Genomic DNA, 7,408 nt, shown 5'->3' with positions numbered 1-7,408 from the left:
CGCTTATCCCCTTAAAATGTTCTTGCACAGTCTAAAGCTTACAGTAACACAAAATAACTGCCAGATGCTGAAAGATGAGGGTGTCTGGGGAAAAATGCAAGGAGCAATCACTCCGTAAGCTTTTTTTTCTCTCTTTTTGACAATTCTGCTGCTAAAATAAAATAAAAAAATTAATAAATAAAAATCCAGGTGGTCTATATTTAAACAGCTCTGATCATAACAGGGGCGACTACTAGCTGCATTTTATATTAAGAGATGGGGAGACATGGGAACCAGAAGAGAAAGGATAAAGCTGGAAAATGAGCTTCAGACTTTGAGTCTGATTTTCCGATATCATTAGTTTGTCCTGTAATAAAGAGAATAATATGAATACCTAAAAGAATTCATATTATTCATATAATAAATATGCACCTTAAATGCTAATAATAATAAAAAACTATTAAATTAAACACAAAGTTGTTGAATTTTTTTTTTTTTACGTTGCCAGATGATTATACAATTTCTGTTTAATTAAACTCATATATAAATTTTTACGCTGTTTCTCATAGTAGTTGATTATTGTTTATAACTGGGCTTTCAACATAAAATAATGTTCTTAATTATCTGTTTGTAAAGAACTTTTCATGCACTATATAGTACAGAGAAATGAAAAAAGGAGAATAGTTTTTGATATATTAAAACACACCCGGCAAGAAATGTTTACTTTTTTTGTCTTAAATGATGTTGATATTTGAGATGGGAACAATTTTGTAATTTACAGCTATATTTAATGTTTTTCCGAATTAGTACAGAAAAAAAATGTCATGTGGTTTCTATTTAGAAAGAAGAAGCATTAAACAAAACAAAACAAAAAAAAAAACAAAACAGTTTTTTAACCCTTCAAAAAGTTTGACAAAATAAATAATTGTCAAAGACTTTGGATTTTTGAAACCGGATTTCTTTAAATAATGTTATTTTATTTTGGCAAGTTTTTTGAAAAGCATAATAATAACTGATGCAAAAATGTTATAAAAAATGTTAATGTTAGTTGTGTTTTGCATTTACTTGCAAATTAGCAATATATTTACTGGATACAGCAGATATCTGTGGAAAGAAGTAACTTTGTTAAAGTGACAGAGTTCCCAGAAATATTCAAGGCTGTTGTGCAATTGAACCAAAAAAATAATAATAATAATAATTTGAATCTTCATCTGATATTTATCTGTATGTAAAATGCACAGATCATATTTGTGGTAGTGGGACGGTTTTATCCGGTCAACACTGATTGGAAAGAAGTTGCCTCAACTTGCAGATTAATATCCTTTCTTTGAATTGAAGCATTCATATGTGTAATTCTGTTCATATGTCACACTAAACAATAAAATTACCAAAGCAAAACTCTGCTTTGTGTCATTTTGATTGCTGTCTCATGAATATGCTGTCAGCCAGCCAGTTCGTCATAAGCATGTCTGTTGGACAAATGAGCCCACGGACCACTTCTGTCTCTATGAAAGCCATCTATCCTGCTGCAGGCATGGCACAGCACAGAAAAACACTAGGAGAGATGGTCCCCCATTAATCTATGTTGACTGGCTGGAAATTGCATCTTTGTAATGAGTATTAGGTGTGCATCTACATGAATTAAAGCTGAATGAGCGTCTGATTGATTTCCTCGTCCCCAAATGACGCTGCTTCCTGTGATCATTATTGTTTAAAAGTGACTAAATCATATCTTGGTGATTAAATGTCTTTGTGAAGAGAGGAAGAGATAAAGTCAAGACACAAAGTTTGAGAAATTGCATCTGTCTTCAAGTTTCAGTTTATGTACTGTAGCCTTGGTGAGTTGTAGAAGTCGATGTTGGGAATGTTTGGTCAGATTCATTGTCTGACGACACACTTGAAAAAAAAATAGAGTAAATGAAAAGAAATGTATTAGATTTACTGTTTTAAAAATTCCACATGAGCATCTTGAATGCAAACGAGTAAGAAAACGATTAAAGATTAAATCCTGGTGAAACAATTGTTTGAGTTGGCATCGGGTTTGTTTTTTAATTTACAAAAGTAGAGTCTTAGACGGTTTGGAAAAACAATCTTGATGCCTTCCTTTGTTCTGATGAGTGGAGTCATCCATTCTTAAGAACAAGATGTCAATGCCAAGTTTAACTCCTGTTAATAAACTGCATTCGAGTGCAGGCAGCTAACGTCTGTGTTTGGTCTCCCACTTACAGGGTGTTCCAAAAGTATTCAACCCCGACCCAGCTATGTAGATGGAGATTCTCTGTAAGCAGCAGCTTGATCTTCCCAAACATTCTCAGTTGGATTTAGGCTGGACTTTGACTGGGCCAATATGTTTTAGTCTAAATCATTTTCAGTTGTGACTCTGGCTGTATCTTTTAGGGTCATCATGCTTCTAGATGGCAAAGCTTTTTCTAGCCTCTGCAACACAGATGTCAAACTCTAGGCCCGGGGGCCAAAACTAGTCCGCCTTAGCTTTTTAATGTGGCCCTCTTGACTTTAGAGGGCCACATAAAGATTCTTCAAAAAACAGTCGTGTGCTTAATTATAATTTTCACAATCGAAAAGGCGTTTTTATCTGTTTAGCGCCAAATTACATCAATATTATTTAAATATAAGAAGGACTCATCAAATACGGAGATAGATATTTATTAATATTTCACAATTTTGTTAATGGATTTTGCTACACTCATCTACAATCAACCCTTTGAGGACATTCATGATCTTGATACGGCCCAAAATGAAAATGAGTTTGATATCACTGCTTTTCAAGACTATATAGTATTTAACTCCACCCATCTTTGCATTTTTAATAATTCAACATTATGACAGCAAGGAAAATAAAAGAATAAAGAAGAATAAAGTCAAACTTGTTTTTTTTTCTTTCTTTGGCTGATGTCTCATTTCTTTTTAAAATTGAAAACTCTGTATGCTGTTACCTTTATTTTTACATGAAGTCGACCATTCTCCACAAATATCTCTATTACTCTATTTGTATCTCATTTTCCTTTCATTTAAAAAAAAAAATCCAGCGGCTTTAATGTGGATGATCGCCAAGAAGGAGTACTTTCACTGCAGATTTATGGCCAATCAGAAAAACTAAATATGTCACTCACATTCATTAAATATATTGGACAGACTGTTGGACGTCACGATAATTAAGTATATTGGCGATATAAAGACAGACTCCAATGGACATATGCCAACTGCCTGTTTCATTCACAATGTGTGGCAGAGAGGTGAGGCTCAGCACTGCAACGCCTCACCACGGACTCCTTCCTTGTATTTCAACTAGGACTGTGTAAATTCAGTGATTTCGACCATAAAAATATTATGATATGTATAAAAGCAAACTTATAGAAAACTTAGGTGGACAAATTAATTTTCTCTCATCATTGTTCGCATCTACTTCTTATGTACATATTTCACTTGTCAGGTTTACAGGTGAGGTACTGCCTCCCCTGAGTGGCATGTCACTGAATGTTCCCCAATGGACCTTTGGGCCCTCAGTGAACAGCTATATCTGTTCTGAGATTTAATTTTGTTGAAGGCAGTTGGTTGCACAGGATTTTATTTAGATGAAACAACTCAAAGGGACTGAATATTAATGCATCTAACAGTTTTCATGCATTTATCTGTACATATAAAAGTAAAAAAAAAAAAAGTCTCACTTTCTTTCCATTGCACAGTTCTGTACTATTTTGAAAGGATTTCATGTAAAATCACAATAAAATAAGATAAAATTTCCTGTTGAGGTTTGAATATGCAGTTTTTATGGTAATCATGTGTCTGACGGCATACTACGCTAAATCTCTACATATTTACAAACATGCATTTTACTTTACAGAATTTTGAACTTCTGTGCATCCTTCTAACTCCTGTTGTTTTGAGAACACACAAAAACCGCAGGTTCCTAAGACACAACCTGACAAACTAAAGAACTCTCTGCCCCCCAAAAATGGGCAGAGCCCGTCACCTCGTGTCTCGACATATTTACCGTACCTGGACACACTAATGCTCCTTTGTAATGTCTCTCTGGTAATTATACTGCCAGGCACCCTGTTGGGGTAATTATACTAAAAACACCCTCATTAGCAGCATCAAGATGAAAACTCCCAGAAGCTTAACCATCGTTCTTTCCATGCTAACACCTTCTTATTGTTAAATTTCTGCTTGCTGCACCACATTGCAGCAGTATCATAACTGCTTTTCACCACGGCTGCACAGAAACCAAGTTATTCTTTGTTATTGTGACTTATATTTTCTTTTTTTTTTTTGCTGTATTTACACTCTGCAGAATTTCATGGATGCTCTAATTTTCTCTACTGCTGCCTGGCTTCAGGGTGCATACCACTTTAAATAAAGAATGTTAGTAAAGGCTGAAAGGTTTATGCGAAAACATCAGTAACTCATAGCACACACGCACACTTGCTGGTTGTGAAGAAACAGAATTAAAATTTTAAATGTCAATACTATATTTGCTTAATTATTCTTTAATTGACATACTGCGGACATATTGCAGAATAAATTTAAATGCCTCCTAAGTTTGCTGGGATCTCTGTAGAGATATTAGCTGAATGCTGTCGAGAAAAAAGGACAAATAACTAAAATTAGGGTAAAGAGTTCTGCTGCCCCAACACAAAGGGGAATGCTGTTCAACAAACATATCAAACCAACAACAAAATTATGAGTTCTGAGTCCTACACTGTCTGGCAATTCGCTCTTTCTAAATTATTCAGGGGCAAGGCTTTTTTATGTCAGCAACTGTGTGTTTTCCATTGACAAAGCTAGCCTCACCTAATAGTTTCACTGTGTCTGCCGTTTTATGACTGACATAGCAATAAGCTGATTGTCCAGATATTTATGCCATCTGCAGCTAGGAGAGATAATTAAAGTATATAAATTAATCAAGTGCAATTAATTAAAGGCTTTATGTTCACAGCAGTACATCTTTGCATGTATAATTTATATTTATTGATTTGTTTGGTTTCATTAGCCCATAAGATAACAGTGCAGATGCATTAGAGAGGAAAATGCACAATTAGCATGCGGTAAGGGCTGCTGGTAATTGATACATCAGCGAGCACTCCCTGCAGATATAAAGCTGTGTAAACTGTCATAAGCAGTTACGATCGATGACTGATATTTCGCGCCATATCTCCTGTTTGATTAATGGTGTTTTTGAAAGCAGCCCCCCACTTAATGGGACGCTGATAGGCGTTCAGAATTTACTGTTTAATCAGGGGGAAAAATTTATTGCAGTGCAGAACCTGCACCGTTGCTGGCGGAAATGTATGATTGGTCTCGGTAAGTGCTATGCTGATGTTATTTGCTCCCGTCAGCAGCCAATATGGCTGAGCATTTAGAGCTTTGTGCTTCCCAGTTGATTTTTCATTGACTGTGCTGCCATCGTTCATCACTGGCTGGTTTCCCTCTGTTCTGCAGGGCTGAGAAGAAGTCAAGCCGTGTAGTCAATAGCAGTGGAGGTGTGCTCTGCTTTTCTGGCACTCCATGAAATGCTAACAGTGTTTAAAATGCACTCAAAGAGAAGGACACATACTTATTATCCTGATGGCGAGAGTACATGCTTATTATAATTTGTAGATTAGAGGAAGTATTTTTTTTAGAAGTTTATAATTTCACTTATTGATCTATTTACATAATTACTATGTGTTGTTTTTTTAATGTTTCCATCCGATGAATTGTGGGGCAAAAGTTATGTATGTGTTATGTAATTGTAAATAAACACAGTTATTTATGAAATAATAGTGTTTTTATTCAAATACGCTATAAAGTGATCAAGTTAACAAATAAATAAATAAAAACACAACCAATCAGCCTGATTACAAGAAAGCAATACATGTCACCAAATGCAGAAAACTAATGTGGCAAACCATTATCTAAATGCTTTATCAATTTATTTTGTATCTGAAAGGATGCAATTTGAAAGGATGAAGTTGTTTGATTGTTTTTTTAAGAAACAAAGAACTTTATACACCTGTTACAGATGAAGATGCATATGTATGAAAAATAATGATAAAGCATTTGATTCCTTTGGATTCCCATCTAGCATGAACAACTGGATTATTGAAAATATATTTAAGGAATTCCATAACCTGCAACCTTAAGCACAACGACACAAAAATAACACAAGGGCCACTCCAATTTATTAGCAATAACTCAATAATACCGTCATGCAGAGGTTCAGTCTGCATCAATGAAGAATTAATTCATCTACACAGTCTGGCAAACTCTGACCTTCAAATTAAATTTGTGAATAAGTTGACCAACCAAGGGAACTCAAATTTGATTATGACTAAAGCATTAATTACTATAAGTGGGACCAAGTTGTTGTCTTGCAAGTCTCAAGCAAGTTTCAAGTTTTTATCCTCAAGTCTTGAGTAAAGACAGATAACTGTCAAGTCTAGTACTGTGTTTGAAACTTGGAATTTCAAGTCCAATTATAAATGATTATTTATCTCAAATTGTAGTGAAACATATGTAACTGCACTTACAAAGAATAAAATCGCATGTTGTACAGTTCAGTTAAATGTAGCTGCACCAATAGTCTTCCTTTAAAATATAAAAGCAGAACTTCATGTTCAGACTTAATGCATAGGCTGCAGTAAACAATCCATTTATTCTCAATATGATTTCCTAACATAGATGTATTAAAATATATATGACCCATCCTCTGATGAAACTGGACCTGTTTCAGGGCGATGAGGAGGAGACAGAGCTAAACTCTCTTCCCTCAGCTGAGATACAGAACTCGCTTTCTGAATCAGCTCCCCACACACTGTCTACAAGTAACCTTGAGCTAATAAGCTACATGTTATTCTTGATTGCTCTATAAAAATAGCATGACAAAAATAGTATACATGCTAAAACAAAACTGTGTAATCAACCTAGCCTTGAGAACACTTGCAAATAAAATGAAGCTAGCTATAGTTAGCTTTGTCATCATAGCAAAAGAAAAGTATCACCTAGTACCATTCTTCATTGAACTTCAAATGTGAAATTGTTCCATCTCACTCTGTTATTTTTTGTGTGCATATTTTGCACGCTGCACTTTTTTTATTTTTTTATTTTTTATTTTTTGCTGAGTTCTGCACAGTTTATGTACCTGAACAAAATAAAAATAAATGTATTAATGTATCTCACTTTTTTAAATATAATATTTAAATATAACATTGGTTTAGATAATTTCAAGTCCCAAGTCATTATTGCAAAAGTCCAAGTCTAGTCACAGGTCTCTCAACATGTTTTCAAGTAAAGTCTAAAGCTAGGCTTTATGCATACATAGTGCCATTTATAACAAAATAACCATGTTACTGTGGCATTCAGGGGTTTGGACTATACAATTTTGAGTGTTGCCAACAACGCCACCTGGGGTTTTCACCCAGGAATTAAT

The sequence above is a fragment of the Poecilia latipinna genome, unplaced genomic scaffold (genome assembly GCF_001443285.1).
Source record: "Poecilia latipinna isolate Pla-1442-1.1 unplaced genomic scaffold, P_latipinna-1.0 Scaffold109, whole genome shotgun sequence".
In the NCBI taxonomy this organism is placed as follows: domain Eukaryota; kingdom Metazoa; phylum Chordata; class Actinopteri; order Cyprinodontiformes; family Poeciliidae; genus Poecilia; species Poecilia latipinna.
Note: the sequence above shows the minus strand (reverse complement) of the source record.